Source organism: Patiria miniata, unplaced genomic scaffold (genome assembly GCF_015706575.1).
Source record: "Patiria miniata isolate m_02_andy unplaced genomic scaffold, ASM1570657v1 HiC_scaffold_3, whole genome shotgun sequence".
In the NCBI taxonomy this organism is placed as follows: Eukaryota; Metazoa; Echinodermata; class Asteroidea; order Valvatida; family Asterinidae; genus Patiria; species Patiria miniata.
In genome coordinates, this window is record NW_024037069.1 from 17940500 (window position 1) to 17960837 (window position 20338).

The 20338-nt window shown below is 36.7% G+C and overlaps 1 protein-coding gene across 1 annotated transcript in view; it reads left to right on the forward strand.

The window, feature by feature from the left end:
* Window positions 1-20338, forward strand: part of LOC119737263 (rotatin-like) — a 94843-nt gene that overhangs the window by 33166 nt on the left and 41339 nt on the right. The window lies entirely within an intron of this gene.

Sequence of the window (20338 nt, forward strand, 5' to 3'; positions counted from 1 at the left end):
ACCTTCCTGAACCAATACAGAAGCAGAACTTGAAGCTTGACTTGCAATACTAAGGCTAGTGTTTGTGTATAACTGTAGATGAGGATAAAAACACAGTTTTGAAAGCAGTAATGTCATGTGAATTTGAGACCGGCTCCACAAAAAAGGGTATTAAGTCGCACTGAGCATTATTGTGTAATGGCCCGCTCAACATTGAGAGGGTGAAAATGTCAAAATATGATTTTCGTTTTGTATCATGAATGACATCATAGATACCTACACTTTCAGGTTTCATTCACAGAAATGTTGATTTTGATGAACAAAGTGGAAAAACAACCATTTTCTGTGCATCGTTCTGTTGTTCTACAACAAAGCCAGCTATTTCAAAGCCTGTTATCTCAGTTGTGTAATTTGAACTCCAAGGAAGTAATTCATATGCAAATACATCATATCTCCAGATTGGTAGGGACTATGGAGCTCTATTATATACCAACTGAAAGCTTACATTGTGGGCTTTCGAACCATGTAAATAACTCAATTAAACTTTTGGGTCAAAAACTGACTTTTTCGATGATGCCGTCAATGGAAAACGTTGAAGTTTTGGGGGCATTTTGTAAAAAATCTAAAATTGTTCTTTTGTCACTGGATACTGGATGTAATGAGTTGAACTCTTCAGGGAATTCAATTCTGGCCTCTAGGCACCTCGTGTGAACTTTTGAGCAAATTTGGTGAAGTTGGATTTTTCGGTCAAAAACTGACTTTTTTTATGATGCCGGCTATGGAAAACGTTGAAGTTTTGGAGGCATTTTGTAAAAAATTTGAAATTTTTCTTTTCCAACTGGATACCGAATGTAATGAGTTGAATTCTTCAGGGATTTCAATTCTGGCCTCTAGGCACCTCGTGTGAACTTTTGAGCAAATTTGGTGAAGTTGGATTTTTGGGTCAAAAACTGACTTTTTTTTATGATGCCGGCTATGGAAAACTTTGAAGTTTTGGGGGCATTTTATAAAAAAATCTAAACATTTCTTTACTCACTGGATACCGAATGTAATGAGTTGAACTCTTCAGGGATTTCAATTCTGGCCTCTAGGCACCTCGTGTGAACTTTTGAGCAAATTTGGTGAAGTTGGATTTTTGGGTCAAAAACTGACTTTTTTCATGATGCCGGCTATGGAAAACGTTGAAGTTTTGGGGCATTTTGTAAAAAATCTAAAATTGTTCTTTTCTCACTGTATACCAAGTGTAATAAGTTGAACTCTTCAGGGATTTCAATTCTGGCCTCTAGGCACCTCGTGTGAACTTTTGAGCAAATTTGGTGAAGTTGGATTTTTGGGTCAAAAACTGACTTTTTCGATGATGCCGGCTATGGAAAATGTTGAAGTTTTGGGGCATTTTGTAAAAAATCTAAAATTGTTTTTTTCCCACTGGATACTGAATGTAATGAGTTGAACTCTTCAGGGAATTCAATTCTGGCCTCTAGGCACCTCGTGTGAACTTTTGAGCAAATTTGGTAAAGTTGGATTTTTGTGTCAAAAACTGACTTTTTTATGATGCCGGCTATGGAAAACGTTGAAGTTTTGGAGGCATTTTGTAAAAAATCTGAAATTTTTCTTTTCCAACTGGATGCCGAATGTAATGAGTTGAATTCTTCAGGGATTTCAATTCTGGCCTCTAGGCACCTCGTGTGAACTTTTGAGCAAATTTGGTGAAGTTGGATTTTTGGGTCAAAAACTGACTTTTTTTTATGATGCCGGCTATGGAAAACTTTGAAGTTTTGGGGGCATTTTATGAAAAAATCTAAACATTTCTTTACTCACTGGATACCGAATGTAATGAGTTGAACTCTTCAGGGATTTCAATTCTGGCCTCTAGGCACCTCGTGTGAACTTTTGAGCAAATTTGGTGAAGTTGGATTTTTGTGTCAAAAACTGACTTTTTTTATGATGCCGGCTATGGAAAACTTTGAAGTTTTGGAGGCATTTTGTAAAAAATCTAAAAAAAATTCTTTTCTCACTGTATACCGAATGTAGTCAGTTGAATTCTTCAGGGATTTCAATACTGGCCTCTAGGCACCTCGTGTGAACTTTTGAGCAAATTTGGTGAAGTTGGAATTTTGGGTCAAAAACTGACTTTTTGTTATGATGCCGGCTATGGAAAACGTTGAAGTTTTGGGGGCATTTTGTAAAAAATCTAAAATTGTTGTTTTCTCACTGTATGCCGAATGTAATGAGTTGAACTCTTCAGGGATTTCAATTCTGGCCTCTAGGCACCTCGTGTGAACTTTTGAGCAAATTTGGTGAAGTTGGATTTTTGGGTCAAAAACTGACTTTTTCGATGATGCAGGCTATGGAAAACTTTGAAGTTTTGGGGGCATTTTGTAAAAAATCTAAAATTGTTCTTTTCTCACTGTATACCGAATGTAATGAGTTGAATTCTTCAGGGATTTCAATTCTGGTCTCTAGGCACCTCGTGTGAACTTTGGAGCATATTTGGTGAAGTTAGATTTTTGGGTCAAAAACTGACTTTTTTTATGATGCCGGCTATAGAAAACGTTGAAGTTTGGGGGCATTTTGTAAAAAATCTAAAAGTTTCTTTTCTCTCTGGAAACCTGAATGTAATGAGTTGAACTCTTCAGGGAATTCAATTCTGGCCTCTAGGCACCTCTTGTAAACTTTTGAGCAAATTTGGTGAAGTTGGATTTTTGGGTCAAAAACTGACTTTTTCGATGATGCCGGCTATGGAAAACGTTGAAGTTTTTGGGGCTTTTGTAAAAAATCTAAAAGTTTCTTTTCTCTCTGGAAACCTGAATGTAATGAGTTGAACTCTTCAGGGATTTCAATTCTGGCCTCTAGGCACCTCGTGTGAACTTTTGAGCAAATTTTGTGAAGTTGTATTTTTGTGTCAAAAACTGACTTTTTTTATGATGCCGGCTATGGAAAACGTTCAAGTTTTGGGGCATTTTGTAAAAAATCTAAAAAAAATTCTTTTCTCACTGTATACCGAATGTAATGAGGTGAATTCTTCAGGGATTTCAATTCTGGCCTCTAGGCACCTCGTGTGAACTTTTGAGCAAATTTGGTGAAGTTGGATTTTTGGGTCAAAATCTGACTTTTTTGATGATACCGGCTATGGAAAACGTTCAAGTTTTGGGGCATTTTGTAAAAAATCTAAAATTGTTCTTTTCTCACTGTATACCGAATGTAATGAGTTGAACTCTTCAGGGATTTCAATTCTGGCCTCTAGGCACCTCGTGTGAACTTTTGAGCAAATTTGGTGAAGTTGGATTTTTGGGTCAAAAACTGATTTTTTGATGATGCCGGCTATGGAAAACGTTCAAGTTTTGGGGCATTTTGTAAAAAATCTAAAATTGTTCTTTTCTCACTGTATACCGAATGTAATGAGTTGAACTCTTCAGGGATTTCAATTCTGGCCTCTAGGCACCTCGTGTGAACTTTGGAGCATATTTGGTGAAGTTGTATTTTTGTGTCAAAAACTGACTTTTTTTATGATGCCGGCTATGGAAAACGTTGAAGTTTTTGAGGCATTTTGTAAAAAATCTAAATTTGTTCTTTTCTCGCTGTATACCGAATGTAATGAGTTGAACTCTTCGGGGAAATCAATTCTGGCCACTAGGCACCTCTTGTTAACTTTTGAGCAAATTTGGTGAAGTTGGATTTTTGTGTCAAAAACTGACTTTTTCGCTGATGCCGTCTATGGAAAACGTTGAAGTTTTGGGGCATTTTGTAAAAAATCTAAAATTGTTCTTTTCTCACTGTATACCGAATGTAATGAGTTGAACTCTTCAGGGATTTCAATTCTGGCCTCTAGGCACCTCTTGTGAACTTTTGAGCAAATTTGGTGAAGTTGGATTTTTGGGTCAAAAACTGACTTTTTGCGATGATGCCGGCTATGGAAAACGTTGAAGTTTTGGGGGCATTTTGTAAAAAATCTAAAAGTTTCTTTTCTCTCTGGAAACCTGAATGTAATGAGTTGAACTCTTCAGGGATTTCAATTCTGGCCTCTAGGCACCTCGTGTGAACTTTTGAGCAAATTTGGTGAAGTTGGATTTTTGTGTCAAAAACTGACTTTTTTTATGATGCCGGCTATGGAGAACTTTGAAGTTTTGGGGCATTTTGTAAAAAATCTAAAATTGTTCTTTTTTCACTGTATACCGAATGTAATGAGTTGAACCTTTCAGGGATTTCAATTCTGGCCTCTAGGCACCTCGTGTGAACTTTTGAACAAATTTGGTTAAGTTGGATTTTTGGGTCAAAAACTGATTTTTGATGATGCCGGCTATGGAAAACGTTCAAGTTTTGGGGCATTTTGTAAAAAATCTAAAATTGTTCTTTTCTCACTGTATACCGAATGTAATGAGTTGAACTCTTCAGGGATTTCAATTCTGGCCACTGGGCACCTCGTGTAAACTTTTGAGCAAATTTGGTGAAGTTGGATTTTTGGGTCAAAAACTGACTTTTTCGATGATGCCGGCTATGGAAAACGTTGAAGTTTTGGGGGCATTTGGTAACAAATCTAAAATTGTTCTTTTTTGAGTTGAACTCTTCGTGGAATTAAATTCTGGCCACTAGGCACCTCGTGTGAACTTTTGAGCAAATTTGGTGAAGTTGGATTTTTGGGTCAAAAACTGACTTTTTCGATGATGCCGGCTATGGAAAACGTTGAAGTTTTGGGGGCATTTTGTAAAAAATCTAAAAGTTTCTTTTCTCTCTGGAAACCTGAATTTAATGAGTTGAACTCTTCAGGGATTTCAATTCTGGCCTCTAGGCACCTCGTGTGAACTTTTGAGCAAATTTGGTGAAGTTGTATTTTTGTGTCAAAAACTGACTTTTTTTATGATGCCGGCTATGGAAAACGTTGAAGTTTTTGAGGCATTTTGTAAAAAATCTAAAAAAAATTCTTTTCTCACTGTATACCGAATGTAATGAGTTGAACTCTTCAGGGAAATCAATTCTGGCCACTAGGCACCTCTTGTTAACTTTTGAGCAAATTTGGTGAAGTTGGATTTTTGTGTCAAAAACTGACTTTTTCGATGATGCCGTCTATGGAAAACGTTGAAGTTTTGGGGCATTTTGTAAAAAATCTAAAATTGTTCTTTTCTCACTGTATACCGAATGTAATGAGTTGAACTCTTCAGGGATTTCAATTCTGGCCTCTAGGCACCTCTTGTGAACTTTTGAGCAAATTTGGTGAAGTTGGATTTTTGGGTCAAAAACTGACTTTTTGCGATGATGCCGGCTATGGAAAACGTTGAAGTTTTGGGGGCATTTTGTAAAATATCTAAAAGTTTCTTTTCTCTCTGGAAACCTGAATGTAATGAGTTGAACTCTGCAGGGATTTCAATTCTGGCCTCTAGGCACCTCGTGTGAACTTTTTAGCAAATTTGGTGAAGTTGGATTTTTGTGTCAAAAACTGACTTTTTTTATGATGCCTGCTATGGAAAACGTTCAAGTTTTTGAGGCATTTTGTAAAAAATCTAAAATTGTTCTTTTCTCACTGTATACCGAATGTAATGAGTTGAACTCTTCGGGGAATTCAATTCTGGCCACTAGGCACCTCTTGTAAACTTTTGAGCAAATTTGTTGAAGTTGGATTTTTGGGTCAAAAACTGACTTTTTGATGATGCCGGCTATAGAAAACGTTGAAGTTTTGGGGCATTTTGTAAAAATTCTAAAAGTTTCTTTTCTCTCTGGAAACCTGAATGTAATGAGTTGAACTCTTCAGGGATTTCAATTCTGGCCTCTAGGCACCTCGTGTGAACTTTTGAGCAAATTTGGTGAAGTTGGATTTTTGTGTCAAAAACTGACTTTTTTTATGATGCCGGCTATGGAAAACGTTGAAGTTTTGGGGCATTTTGTAAAACATCTAAAATTATTCTTTTCTCGCTGTATACCGAATGTAATGAGTTGAACTCTTCGGGGAAATCAATTCTGGCCACTAGGCACCTCTTGTTAACTTTTGAGCAAATTTGGTAAAGTTGGATTTTGGGTCAAAAACTGACTTTTTCGATGATGCCGTCTCTGGAAAACGTTGAAGTTTTGGGGCATTTTGTAAAAAATCTAAAATTGTTCTTTTCTCACTGTATACCGAATGTAATGAGTTGAACTCTTCAGGGAATTCAATTCTGGCCTCTAGGCACCTCGTGTGAACTTTTGAGCAAATTTGGTGAAGTTGGATTTTTGGGTCAAAAACTGACTGTTTTTATGATGCCGGCTATGGAAAACGTTGAAGTTTTTGAGGCATTTTGTAAAAAATCTAAAAAAAATTCTTTTCTCACTGTATACCGAATGTAATGAGTTGAATTCTTCAGGGATTTCAATTCTGGCCTCTAGGCACCTCCTGTGAACTTTTGAGCAAATTTGGTGAAGTTGGATTTTTGGGTCAAAAACTGACTTTTTTTATGATGCCGGCTATGGAAAACGTTGAAGTTTTGGAGGCATTTTGTAAAAAATCTAAAAAAAATTCTTTTCTCACTGTATACCGAATGTAGTGAGGTGAATTCTTCAGGGATTTCAATACTGGCCTCTAGGCACCTCGTGTGAACTTTTGAGCAAATTTGGTGAAGTTGGATTTTTGGGTCAAAAACTGACTTTTTGTTATGATGCCGGCTATGGAAAACTTTGAAGTTTTGGGGGCATTTTGTAAAAAATCTAAAAAAATTCTTTACTCACTGGATACCGAATGTAATGAGTTGAATTCTTCAGGGATTTTAATTTTGGCCTCTAGGCACCTCGTGTGAACTTTTGAGCAAATTTGGTGAAATTGGATTTTTGGGTCAAAATCTGACTTTTTTGATGATGCCGGCTATGGAAAACGTTTAAGTTTTGGGTGCATTTTGTAAAAAATCTAAAATTGTTCTTTTCTCACTGTATGCCGAATGTAATGAGTTGAACTCTTCAGGGATTTCAATTCTGGCCTCTAGGCACCTCGTGTGAACTTTTGAGCAAATTTGGTGAAGTTGGATTTTTGGGTCAAAAACTGACTTTTTCGATGATGCAGGCTATGGAAAACGTTGAAGTTTTGGGGGCATTTTGTAAAAAATCTAAAATTGTTCTTTTCTCACTGTATACCGAATGTAATGAGTTGAATTCTTCAGGGATTTCAATTCTGGCCTCTAGGCACCTCGTGTGAACTTCGGAGCATATTTGGTGAAGTTAGATTTTTGGGTCAAAAACTGACTTTTTTGATGATGCCGGCTATAGAAAACGTTGAAGTTTTGGGGCATTTTGTAAAAAATCTAAAAGTTTCTTTTCTCTCTGGAAACCTGAATGTAATGAGTTGAACTCTTCAGGGATTTCAATTCTGGCCTCTAGTCACCTCTTGTAAACTTTTGAGCAAATTTGATGAAGTTGGATTTTTGGGTCAAAAACTGACTTTTTAGATGATGCCGGCTATGGAAAACGTTGAAGTTTTGGGGGCATTTTGTAAAAAATCTAAAAGTTTCTTTTCTCTCTGGAAACCTGAATGTAATGAGTTGAACTCTTCAGGGATTTCAATTCTGGCCTCTAGGCACCTCGTGTGAACTTTTGAGCAAATTTGGTGAAGTTGTATTTTTGTGTCAAAAACTGACTTTTTTTATGATGCCGGCTATGGAAAACTTTGAAGTTTTTGAGGCATTTTGTAAAAAATCTAAAAAAAATTCTTTTCTCACTGTATACCCAATGTAATGAGGTGAATTTTTCAGGGATTTCAATTCTGGCCTCTAGGCACCTCGTGTGAACTTTTGAGCAAATTTGGTGAAGTTGGATTTTTGGGTCAAAATCTGACTTTTTTGATGATACCGGCTATGGAAAACGTTGAAGTTTTGGGGCATTTTGTAAAAAATCTAAAATTGTTCTTTTCTCACTGTATACCGAATGTAATGAGTTGAACTCTTCAGGGATTTCAATTCTGGCCTCTAGGCACCTCGTGTGAACTTTTGAGCAAATTTGGTGAAGTTGGATTTTTGGGTCAAAAACTGATTTTTTGATGATGCCGGCTATGGAAAACGTTGAAGTTTTGGGGCATTTTGTAAAAAATCTATAATTGTTTTTTTCTCACTGTATACCGAATGTAATGAGTTGCACTCTTCAGGGATTTCAATTCTGGCCTCTAGGCACCTCGTGTGAACTTTTGAGCAAATTTGGTGAACTTGGATTTTTGGGTCAAAAACTGACTTTTTGCGATGATGCCGGCTATGGAAAACCTTGAAGTTTTGGGGGCATTTTGTAAAAAATCTAAAATTGTTCTTTTCTCACTGTATACCGAATTAATGAGTTGAACTCTTCGGGGAAATCAATTCTGGCCACTAGGCACCTCTTGTTAACTTTTGAGCAAATTTGGTAAAGTTGGATTTTTGGGTCAAAAACTGACTTTTTCGATGATGCCGTCTATGGAAAACGTTGAAGTTTTGGGGCATTTTGTAAAAAATCTATAATTGTTTTTTTCTCACTGTATACTGAATGTAATGAGTTGGACTCTTCAGGGATTTCAATTATGGCCTCTAGGCACCTCGTGTGAACTTTTGAGCAAATTTGGTGAAGTTGGATTTTTGGGTCAAACATGACTTTTTGCGATGATGCCGGCTATGGAAAACGTTGAAGTTTTGGGGGCATTTTGTAAAAAATCTAAAAGTTTCTTTTCTTTCTGGAAACCTGAATGTAATGAGTTGAACTCTTCAGAGATTTCAATTCTGGCCTCTAGGCACCTCGTGTGAACTTTTGAGCAAATTTGGTGAAGTTGTATTTTTGTGTCAAAAACTGACTTTTTTTATGATGCCGGCTATGGAAAACTTTGAAGTTTTTGAGGCATTTTGTAAAAAATCTAAAAAAAATTCTTTTCTCACTGTATACCGAATGTAATGAGGTGAATTCTTCAGGGATTTCAATTCTGGCCTCTAGGCACCTCGTGTGAACTTTTGAGCAAATTTGGTGAAGTTGGATTTTTGGGTCAAAATCTGACTTTTTTGATGATGCCAACTATAGAAAACGTTGAAGTTTTGGGGCATTTTGTAAAAAATCTAAAATTGTTCTTTTCTCACTGTATACCCAATGAAATGAGTTGAACTCTTCAGGGAATTCAATTCTGGCCACTAGGCACCTCTTGTAAACTTGTGAGCAAATTTGGTGAAGTTGGATTTTTGGGTCAAAAACTGACTTTTTCGATGATGCCGTCTATGGAAAACGTTGAAGTTTTGGGGCATTTTGTAAAAAATCTAAAATTGTTCTTTTCTCACTGTATACCGAATGTAATGAGTTGAACTCTTCAGGGATTTCAATTCTGGCCTCTAGGCACCTCGTGTGAACTTTTGAGCAAATTTGGTGAAGTTGGATTTTGGGTCAAAAACTGACTTTTTTTATGATGCCAGCTATGGAAAACTTTGAAGTTTTGGGGCATTTTGTAAAAAATCTAAAATTGTTCTTTTCTCACTGTATACCGAATGTAATGAGTTGAACTCTTCAGGGAATTCAATTCTGGCCACCGGGCACCTCGTGTAAACTTTTGAGCAAATTTCGTGAAGTTGGATTTTTGGGTCGAAAACTGACTTTTTCGATGATGCCGGCTATGGAAAACGTTGAAGTTTTGGGGGCATTTGGTAACAAATCTAAAATTGTTCTTTTTTGAGTTGAACTCTTCACGGAATTAAATTCTGGCCACTAGGCACCTCGTGTGAACTTTTGAGCTAATTTGGTGAAGTTGGATTTTTGGGTCAAAAACTGACTTTTTCGATGATGCCGGCTTTGGAAAACGTTGAAGTTTTGGGGGCATTTTGTAAAAAATCTAAAAGTTTCTTTTCTCTCTGGAAACCAGAATGTAATGAGTTGAACTCTTCAGGGATTTCAATTCTGGCCTCTAGGCACCTCGTGTGAACTTTTGAGCAAATTTGGTGAAGTTAGATTTTTGGGTCAAAAGCTGACTTTTTCGATGATACCGTCTATGGAAAACGTTGAAGTTTTGGGTCATTTTGTAAAAAATCTAAAATTGTTCTTTTCTCACTGTATACCGAATGTAATGAGTTGAACTCTTCAGGGATTTCAATTCTGGCCTCTAGGCACCTCGTGTGAACTTTTGAGCAAATTTGGTGAAGTTGGATTTTTGGGTCAAAAACTGACTTTTTTTTATGATGCCGGCTATGGAAAACTTTGAAGTTTTGGGGCATTTTGTAAAAAATCTAAAATTGTTCTTTTTTCACTGTATACCGAATGTAATGAGTTGAACCTTTCAGGGATTTCAATTCTGGCCTCTAGGCACCTCGTGTGAACTTTTGAGCAAATTTGGTTAAGTTGGATTTTTGGGTCAAAAACTGATTTTTTGATGATGCCGGCTATGGAAAACGTTCAAGTTTTGGGGCATTTTGTAAAAAATCTAAAATTGTTCTTTTCTCACTGTATACCGAATGTAATGAGTTGAACTCTTCAGGGAATTCAATTCTGGCCACTGGGCACCTCGTGTAAACTTTTGAGCAAATTTGGTGAAATTGGATTTTTGGGTTAAAAACTGACTTTTTTGATGATGCCGGCTATAGAAAACGTTTAAGTTTTGGGTGCATTTTGTAAAAAATCTAAAATTGTTCTTTTCTCACTGTATGCCGAATGTAATGAGTTGAACTCTTCAGGGATTTCAATTCTGGCCTCTAGGCACCTCGTGTGAACTTTTGAGCAAATTTGGTGAAGTTGGATTTTTGGGTCAAAAACTGACTTTTTCGATGATGCAGGCTATGGAAAACGTTGAAGTTTTGGGGGCATTTTGTAAAAAATCTAAAATTGTTCTTTTCTCACTGTATACCGAATGTAATGAGTTGAATTCTTCAGGGATTTCAATTCTGGCCTCTAGGCACCTCGTGTGAACTTCGGAGCATATTTGGTGAAGTTAGATTTTTGGGTCAAAAACTGACTTTTTTGATGATGCCGGCTATAGAAAACGTTGAAGTTTGGGGGCATTTTGTAAAAAATCTAAAAGTTTCTTTTCTCTCTGGAAACCTGAATGTAATGAGTTGAACTCTTCAGGGATTTCAATTCTGGCCTCTAGGCACCTCTTGTAAACTTTTGAGCAAATTTGATGAAGTTGGATTTTTGGGTCAAAAACTGACTTTTTAGATGATGCCGGCTATGGAAAACGTTGAAGTTTTGGGGGCATTTTGTAAAAAATCTAAAAGTTTCTTTTCTCTCTGGAAACCTGAATTTAATGAGTTGAACTCTTCAGGGATTTCAATTCTGGCCTCTAGGCACCTCGTGTGAACTTTTGAGCAAATTTGGTGAAGTTGTATTTTTGTGTCAAAAACTGACTTTTTTTATGATGCCGGCTATGGAAAACGTTGAAGTTTTTGAGGCATTTTGTAAAAAATCTAAATTTGTTCTTTTCTCGCTGTATACCGAATGTAATGAGTTGAACTCTTCGGGGAAATCAATTCTGGCCACTAGGCACCTCTTGTTAACTTTTGAGCAAATTTGGTGAAGTTGGATTTTTGTGTCAAAAACTGACTTTTTCGATGATGCCGGCTATGGAAAACTTTGAAGTTTTGGGGGCATTTTGTAAAAAATCTAAAAAAATTCTTTACTCACTGGATACCGAATGTAATGAGTTGAATTCTTCAGGGATTTTAATTTTGGCCTCTAGGCACCTCGTGTGAACTTTTGAGCAAATTTGGTGAAATTTGATTTTTGGGTCAAAATCTGACTTTTTTGATGATGCCGGCTATGGAAAACGTTGAAGTTTTGGGTGCATTTTGTAAAAAATCTAAAATTGTTCTTTTCTCACTGTATGCCGAATGTAATGAGTTGAACTCTTCAGGGATTTCAATTCTGGCCTCTAGGCACCTCGTGTGAACTTTTGAGCAAATTTGGTGAAGTTGGATTTTTGGGTCAAAAACTGACTTTTTCGATGATGCAGGCTATGGAAAACGTTGAAGTTTGGGGGCATTTTGTAAAAAATCTAAAATTGTTCTTTTCTCACTGTATACCGAATGTAATGAGTTGAACTCTTCGGGGAAATCAATTCTGGCCACTAGGCACCTCGTGTGAACTTTTGAGCTAATTTGGTGAAGTTGGATTTTTGGGTCAAAAACTGACTTTTTCGATGATGCCGGCTTTGGAAAACGTTGAAGTTTTGGGGGCATTTTGTAAAAAATCTAAAAGTTTCTTTTCTCTCTGGAAACCTGAATGTAATGAGTTGAACTCTTCAGGGATTTCAATTCTGGCCTCTAGGCACCTCGTGTGAACTTTTGAGCAAATTTGGTGAAGTTAGATTTTTGGGTCAAAAGCTGACTTTTTCGATGATGCCGTCTATGGAAAACGTTGAAGTTTTGGGTCATTTTGTAAAAAATCTAAAATTGTTCTTTTCTCACTGTATACCGAATGTAATGAGTTGAACCTTTCAGGGATTTCAATTCTGGCCTCTAGGCACCTCGTGTGAACTTTTGAGCAAATTTGGTTAAGTTGGATTTTTGGGTCAAAAACTGACTTTTTCGATGATGCCGGCTATGGAAAACGTTCAAGTTTTGGGTCATTTTGTAAAAAATCTAAAATTGTTCTTTTCTCACTGTATACCGAATGTAATGAGTTGAACTCTTCAGGGAATTCAATTCTGGCCACTGGGCACCTCGTGTAAACTTTTGAGCAAATTTGGTGAAGTTGGATTTTTGGGTCAAAAACTGACTTTTTCGATGATGCCGGCTATGGAAAACGTTGAAGTTTTGGGGGCATTTTGTAAAAAATCTAAAAGTTTCTTTTCTCTCTGGAAACCTGAATTTAATGAGTTGAACTCTTCAGGGATTTCAATTCTGGCCTCTAGGCACCTCGTGTGAACTTTTGAGCAAATTTGGTGAAGTTGTATTTTTGTGTCAAAAACTGACTTTTTTTATGATGCCGGCTATGGAAAACGTTGAAGTTTTTGAGGCATTTTGTAAAAAATCTAAATTTGTTCTTTTCTCGCTGTATACCGAATGTAATGAGTTGAACTCTTCGGGGAAATCAATTCTGGCCACTAGGCACCTCTTGTTAACTTTTGAGCAAATTTGGTGAAGTTGGATTTTTGTTAAAAACTGACTTTTTCGATGATGCCGGCTATGGAAAACTTTGAAGTTTTGGGGGCATTTTGTAAAAAATCTAAAAAAATTCTTTACTCACTGGATACCGAATGTAATGAGTTGAATTCTTCAGGGATTTTAATTTTGGCCTCTAGGCACCTCGTGTGAACTTTTGAGCAAATTTGGTGAAATTTGATTTTTGGGTCAAAATCTGACTTTTTTGATGATGCCGGCTATGGAAAACGTTGAAGTTTTGGGTGCATTTTGTAAATAATCTAAAATTGTTCTTTTCTCACTGTATGCCGAATGTAATGAGTTGAACTCTTCAGGGATTTCAATTCTGGCCTCTAGGCACCTCGTGTGAACTTTTGAGCAAATTTGTTGAAGTTGGATTTTTGGGTCAAAAACTGACTTTTTCGATGATGCAGGCTATGGAAAACGTTGAAGTTTTGGGGGCATTTTGTAAAAAATCTAAAATTGTTCTTTTCTCACTGTATACCGAATGTAATGAGTTGAATTCTTCAGGGATTTCAATTCTGGCCTCTAGGCACCTCGTGTGAACTTTGGAGCATATTTGGTGAAGTTAGATTTTTGGGTCAAAAACTGACTTTTTTGATGATGCCGGCTATAGAAAACGTTGAAGTTTGGGGGCATTTTGTAAAAAATCTAAAAGTTTCTTTTCTCTCTGGAAACCTGAATGTAATGAGTTGAACTCTTCAGGGATTTCAATTCTGGCCTCTAGGCACCTCTTGTAAACTTTTGAGCAAATTTGATGAAGTTGGATTTTTGGGTCAAAAACTGACTTTTTTTATGATGCCGGCTATGGAAAACGTTGAAGTTTTGGGGCATTTTGTAAAAAATCTAAAAGTTTCTTTTCTCTCTGGAAACCTGAATGTAATGAGTTGAACTCTTCAGGGATTTCAATTCTGGCCTCTAGGCACCTCGTGTGAACTTTTGAGCAAATTTGGTGAAGTTGTATTTTTGTGTCAAAAACTGACTTTTTTTATGATGCCGGCTATGGAAAACTTTGAAGTTTTTGAGGCATTTTGTAAAAAATCTAAAAAAAAATTCTTTTCTCACTGTATACCGAATGTAATGAGGTGAATTCTTCAGGGATTTCAATTCTGGCATCTAGGCACCTCGTGTGAACTTTTGAGCAAATTTGGTGAAGTTGGATTTTTGGGTCAAAATCTGACTTTTTTGATGATACCGGCTATGGAAAACGTTGAAGTTTTGGGGCATTTTGTAAAAAATCTAAAATTGTTCTTTTCTCACTGTATACCGAATGTAATGAGTTGAACTCTTCAGGGATTTCAATTCTGGCCTCTAGGCACCTCGTGTGAACTTTTGAGCAAATTTGGTGAAGTTGGATTTTTGGGTCAAAAACTGATTTTTTTGATGATGCCGGCTATGGAAAACGTTGAAGTTTTGGGGCATTTTGTAAAAAATCTATAATTGTTTTTTTCTCACTGTATACCGAATGTAATGAGTTGAACTCTTCAGGGATTTCAATTCTGGCCTCTAGGCACCTCGTGTGAACTTTTGAGCAAATTTGGTGAAGTTGGATTTTTGGGTCAAAAACTGACTTTTTCGATGATGCAGGCTATGGAAAACGTTGAAGTTTTGGGGGCATTTTGTAAAAAATCTAAAATTGTTCTTTTCTCACTGTATACCGAATGTAATGAGTTGAATTCTTCAGGGATTTCAATTCTGGCCTCTAGGCACCTCGTGTGAACTTTGGAGCATATTTGGTGAAGTTAGATTTTTGGGTCAAAAACAGACTTTTTTGATGATGCCGGCTATAGAAAACGTTGAAGTTTGGGGGCATTTTGTAAAAAATCTAAAAGTTTCTTTTCTCTCTGGAAACCTGAATGTAATGAGTTGAACTCTTCAGGGATTTCAATTCTGGCCTCTAGGCACCTCTTGTAAACTTTTGAGCAAATTTGATGAAGTTGGATTTTTGGGTCAAAAACTGACTTTTTAGATGATGCCGGCTATGGAAAACGTTGAAGTTTTGGGGGCATTTTGTAAAAAATCTAAAAGTTTCTTTTCTCTCTGGAAACCTGAATGTAATGAGTTGAACTCTTCAGGGATTTCAATTCTGGCCTCTAGGCACCTCGTGTGAACTTTTGAGCAAATTTGGTGAAGTTGTATTTTTGTGTCAAAAACTGACTTTTTTTATGATGCCGGCTATGGAAAACTTTGAAGTTTTTGAGGCATTTTGTAAAAAATCTAAAAAAAAATTCTTTTCTCACTGTATACCGAATGTAATGAGGTGAATTCTTCAGGGATTTCAATTCTGGCATCTAGGCACCTCGTGTGAACTTTTGAGCAAATTTGGTGAAGTTGGATTTTTGGGTCAAAATCTGACTTTTTTGATGATACCGGCTATGGAAAACGTTGAAGTTTTGGGGCATTTTGTAAAAAATCTAAAATTGTTCTTTTCTCACTGTATACCGAATGTAATGAGTTGAACTCTTCAGGGATTTCAATTCTGGCCTCTAGGCACCTCGTGTGAACTTTTGAGCAAATTTGGTGAAGTTGGATTTTTGGGTCAAAAACTGATTTTTTTGATGATGCCGGCTATGGAAAACGTTGAAGTTTTGGGGCATTTTGTAAAAAATCTATAATTGTTTTTTTCTCACTGTATACCGAATGTAATGAGTTGAACTCTTCAGGGATTTCAATTCTGGCCTCTAGGCACCTCGTGTGAACTTTTGAGCAAATTTGGTGAAGTTGGATTTTTGGGTCAAAAACTGACTTTTTGCGATGATGCCGGCTATGGAAAACCTTGAAGTTTTGGGGGCATTTTGTAAAAAATCTAAAATTGTTCTTTTCTCACTGTATACCGAATGTAATGAGTTGAACTCTTCGGGGAAATCAATTCTGGCCACTAGGCACCTCTTGTTAACTTTTGAGCAAATTTGGTAAAGTTGGATTTTTGGGTCAAAAACTGACTTTTTCGATGATGCCGTCTATGTGAGAAATTGTTCTTTTTTCACTGTATACCGAATGTAATGAGTTGAACCTTTCAGGGATTTCAATTCTGGCCTCTAGGCACCTCGTGTGAACTTTTGAGCAAATTTGGTTAAGTTGGATTTTTGGGTCAAAAACTGACTTTTTTGATGATGCCGGCTATGGAAAACGTTCAAGTTTTGGGGCATTTTGTAAAAAATCTAAAATTGTTCTTTTCTCACTGTATACCGAATGTAATGAGTTGAACTCTTCAGGGAATTCAATTCTGGCCACTGGGCACCTCGTGTAAACTTTTGAGCAAATTTGGTGAAGTTGGATTTTTGGGTCAAAAACTGACTTTTTCGATGATGCCGGCTATGGAAAACGTTGAAGTTTTGGGGGCATTTTGTAAAAAATCTAAAAGTTTCTTTTCTCTCTGGAAACCTGAATTTAATGAGTTGAACTCTTCAGGGATTTCAATTCTGGCCTCTAGGCACCTCGTGTGAACTTTTGAGCAAATTTGGTGAAGTTGTATTTTTGTGTCAAAAACTGACTTTTTTTATGATGCCGGCTATGGAAAACTTTGAAGTTTTTGAGGCATTTTGTAAAAAATCTAAAAAAAATTCTTTTCTCACTGTATACCGAATGTAATGAGGTGAATTCTTCAGGGATTTCAATTCTGGCCTCTAGGCACCTCGTGTGAACTTTTGAGCAAATTTGGTGAAGTTGGATTTTTGGGTCAAAATCTGACTTTTTTGATGATACCGGCTATGGAAAACGTTGAAGTTTTGGGGCATTTTGTAAAAAATCTAAAATTGTTCTTTTCTCACTGTATACCGAATGTAATGAGTTGAACTCTTCAGGGATTTCAATTCTGGCCTCTAGGCACCTCGTGTGAACTTTTGAGCAAATTTGGTGAAGTTGGATTTTTGGGTCAAAAACTGATTTTTTGATGATGCCGGCTATGGAAAACGTTGAAGTTTTGGGGCATTTTGTAAAAAATCTATAATTGTTTTTTTCTCACTGTATACCGAATGTAATGAGTTGAACTCTTCAGGGATTTCAATTCTGGCCTCTAGGCACCTCGTGTGAACTTTTGAGCAAATTTGGTGAAGTTGGATTTTTGGGTCAAAAACTGACTTTTTGCGATGATGCCGGCTATGGAAAACCTTGAAGTTTTGGGGGCATTTTGTAAAAAATCTAAAATTGTTCTTTTCTCACTGTATACCGAATGTAATGAGTTGAACTCTTCGGGGAAATCAATTCTGGCCACTAGGCACCTCTTGTTAACTTTTGAGCAAATTTGGTAAAGTTGGATTTTTGGGTCAAAAACTGACATTTTCGATGATGCCGTCTATGGAAAGCGTTGAATTTTTGGGGCATTTTGTAAAAAATCTATCATTGTTTTTTTCTCACTGTATACCGAATGTAATGAGTTGGACTCTTCCGGGATTTCAATTCTGGCCTCTAGGCACCTCGTGTGAACTTTTGAGCAAATTTGGTGAAGTTGGATTTTTGGGTCAAACATGACTTTTTGCGATGATGCCGGCTATGGAAAACGTTGAAGTATTGGGGGCATTTTGTAAAAAATCTAAAAGTTTCTTTTCTTTCTGGAAACCTGAATGTAATGAGTTGAACTCTTCAGAGATTTCAATTCTGGCCTCTAGGCACCTCGTGTGAACTTTTGAGCAAATTTTGTGAAGTTGGATTTTTGTGTCAAAAACTGACTTTTTTTATGATGCCTCCTATGGAAAACGTTGAAGTTTTTGAGGCATTTTGTAAAAAATCTAAAAAAAATTCTTTTCTCACTGTATACCGAATGTAATGAGTTGAATTCTTCAGGGATTTCAATTCTGGCCTCTAGGCACCTCGTGTGAACTTTTGAGCAAATTTGGTGAAGTTAGATTTTTGGGTCAAAAACTGACTTTTTTGATGATGCCAGCTATAGAAAACGTTGAAGTTTTGGGGCATTTTGTAAAAAATCTAAAATTGTTCTTTTCTCACTGTATACCCAATGAAATGAGTTGAACTCTTCAGGGAATTCAATTCTGGCCACTAGGCACCTCTTGTAAACTTGTGAGCAAATTTGGTGAAGTTGGATTTTTGGGTCAAAAACTGACTTTTTCGATGATGCCGTCTATGGAAAATGTTGAAGTTTTGGGGCATTTTGTAAAAAATCTAAAATTGTTCTTTTCTCACTGTATACCGAATGTAATGAGTTGAACTCTTCAGGGATTTCAATTCTGGCCTCTAGGCACCTCGTGTGAACTTTTGAGCAAATTTGGTGATGTTGGATTTTTGGGTCAAAAACTGACTTTTTTTTATGATGCCAGCTATGGAAAACTTTGAAGTTTTGGGGCATTTTGTAAAAAATCTAAAATTGTTCTTTTCTCACTGTATACCGAATGTAATGAGTTGAACTCTTCAGGGAATTCAATTCTGGCCACCGGGCACCTCGTGTAAACTTTTGAGCAAATTTCGTGAAGTAACAAATCTAAAATTGTTCTTTTTTGAGTTGAACTCTTCACGGAATTAAATTCTGGCCACTAGGCACCTCGTGTGAACTTTTGAGCTAATTTGGTGAAGTTGGATTTTTGGGTCAAAAACTGACTTTTTCGATGATGCCGGCTTTGGAAAACGTTGAAGTTTTGGGGGCATTTTGTAAAAAATCTAAAAGTTTCTTTTCTCTCTGGAAACCTGAATGTAATGAGTTGAACTCTTCAGGGATTTCAATTCTGGCCTCTAGGCACCTCCTGTGAACTTTTGAGCAAATTTGGTGAAGTTAGATTTTTGGGTCAAAAGCTTACTTTTTCGATGATGCCGTCTATGGAAAACGTTGAAGTTTTGGGTCATTTTGTAAAAAATCTAAAATTGTTCTTTTCTCACTGTATACCGAATGTAATGAGTTGAACTCTTCAGGGATTTCAATTCTGGCCTCTAGGCACCTCGTGTGAACTTTTGAGCAAATTTGGTGAAGTTGGATTTTTGGGTCAAAAACTGACTTTTTTTTATGATGCCGGCTATGGAAAACTTTGAAGTTTTGGGGCATTTTGTAAAAAATCTAAAATTGTTCTTTTTTCACTGTATACCGAATGTAATGAGTTGAACCTTTCAGGGATTTCAATTCTGGCCACTAGGCACCTCGTGTGAACTTTTGAGCAAATTTGGTTAAGTTGGATTTTTGGGTCAAAAACTGATTTTTTGATGATGCCGGCTATGGAAAACGTTCAAGTTTTGGGGCATTTTGTAAAAAATCTAAAATTGTTCTTTTCTCACTGTATACCGAATGTAATGAGTTGAACTCTTCAGGGAATTCAATTCTGGCCACTGGGCACCTCGTGTAAACTTTTGAGCAAATTTGGTGAAGTTGGATTTTTGGGTCAAAAACTGACTTTTTCGATGATGCCGGCTATGGAAAACGTTGAAGTTTTGGGGGCATTTTGTAAAAAATCTAAAAGTTTCTTTTCTCTCTGGAAACCTGAATTTAATGAGTTGAACTCTTCAGGGATTTCAATTCTGGCCTCTAGGCACCTCGTGTGAACTTTTGAGCAAATTTGGTGAAGTTGTATTTTTGTGTCAAAAACTGACTTTTTTTATGATGCCGGCTATGGAAAACGTTGAAGTTTTTGAGGCATTTTGTAAAAAATCTAAATTTGTTCTTTTCTCGCTGTATACCGAATGTAATGAGTTGAACTCTTCGGGGAAATCAATTCTGGCCACTAGGCACATCTTGTTAACTTTTGAGCAAATTTGGTGAAGTTGGATTTTTGTGTCAAAAACTGACTTTTTCGATGATGCCGTCTATGGAAAACGTTGAAGTTTTGGGGCATTTTGTAAAAAATCTAAAATTGTTCTTTTCTCACTGTATACCGAATGTAATGAGATGAACTCTTCAGGGATTTCAATTCTGGCCTCTAGGCACCTCTTGTGAACTTTTGAGCAAATTTGGTGAAGTTGGATTTTTGGGTCAAAAACTGACTTTTTGCGATGATGCCGGCTATGGAAAACGTTGAAGTTTTGGGGGCATTTTGTAAAAAATCTAAAAGTTTCTTTTCTCTCTGGAAACCTGAATGTAATGAGTTGAACTCTTCAGGGAATTCAATTCTGGCCTCTAGGCACCTCGTGTGAACTTTTTAGCAAATTTGGTGAAGTTGGATTTTTGTGTCAAAAACTGACTTTTTTTATGATGCCGGCTATGGAGAACTTTGAAGTTTTGGGGCATTTTGTAAAAAATCTAAAATTGTTCTTTTTTCACTGTATACCGAATGTAATGAGTTGAACCTTTCAGGGATTTCAATTCTGGCCTCTAGGCACCTCGTGTGAACTTTTGAGCAAATTTGGTTAAGTTGGATTTTTGGGTCAAAAACTGATTTTTTGATGAT